Here is a 1,111-nt window from a genome sequence, read left to right on the forward strand (position 1 = left end):
TTTTAAAAAAGGTGAAAAAAAGTTTCCAGTTTTAAATCTTTATGAAAGTAGACTGCCACATCATTCAACCTCAAAATAGCTAGTGCACTCAAATTTTTTTACCTTTTAGGCTAGAAGTTAAGCATTTTATATTTAATGACTGTCAGCAGGGCTCCTGAGCCTAACTTTCAACAAATTATTCATCACAATCACTTTCACTTACTGCACATGCAGCTTTTAGACAACTGTCTTTTCTTTTAACAAATAAGAATGGTTTACATTCATTCCAACTAACTTACAAATTCTTAAAGACCCAAGAATGAATCTCATTTGTAACTTAGGTACTGCCTGTATTAAATACTTCTGAAAATGGAAGGCAGTATGGCGTTTTCTCAAAAAGTTGCTAACAGAAATACCGTTTGATGCAGCAATTCCACTACTGGAAATATATCCCAAAGAAAACCATAACCGCCACCCAAGCAGATATATGCACGTCCATGATTATCACAGCTTTGTTCACAATAGCAAAGAGTTGGAAACCTACATTCCCATCAACAAACGAATGGATAGAGAAGCTGTAGTATGTTCACACAATGGAATACTACGCTGCATTGAAACCCAAGGAATTCATGAAATACTATACAAAATGGTTGACCCTGGAGAACATTATATTGACTGAAATATCTCAGTCACAAAAGGACATAAATCCGCATAGTGCCACTACTGTAAAAAGTGACTGACACAGGGGTTGGGGGGAGACTGAGAAAGATGGGATAAATTATGTATACTGCATTGAAACAGATGAGAAAACTGTTTAAAAGGTATATGTTGTTGTTATGTGCCATCGAGTCACTTGCAACTCATAGCGACCCTATGTACAAGAGCTCTAAACGACATTCTATCCTGTGCCAACCTCACCAACTCAAACACACTCATTCCCACCACTCCACTCACAAAATCGATCCATCGCATCGAGGGTCTTCCTCTCCTGCGCTGTCCCTCCACTCTCCCAAACAGCCTGTCCCTCTCCAAGGACCCTGAAACATGCCCAAAGTATGTCAGATGAAGCTTCAGAATCCCTGACTCCGGGGAGCATTCTGGCTACACCCTCTCCAGAACAAACCTGTTTGTT

General features: G+C 39.6%; 1 protein-coding gene across 2 annotated transcripts in view; it reads right to left on the reverse strand.

Annotated features, from left to right (window-relative positions):
- Window positions 1-1,111, reverse strand: part of RNGTT (RNA guanylyltransferase and 5'-phosphatase) — a 433,116-nt gene that overhangs the window by 402,028 nt on the left and 29,977 nt on the right. The window lies entirely within an intron of this gene.

The sequence above is a fragment of the Elephantulus edwardii genome, unplaced genomic scaffold (genome assembly GCF_000299155.1).
Source record: "Elephantulus edwardii isolate Elephantulus edwardi_28Jun2011 unplaced genomic scaffold, EleEdw1.0 scaffold00363, whole genome shotgun sequence".
NCBI lineage: Eukaryota > Metazoa > Chordata > Mammalia > Macroscelidea > Macroscelididae > Elephantulus > Elephantulus edwardii.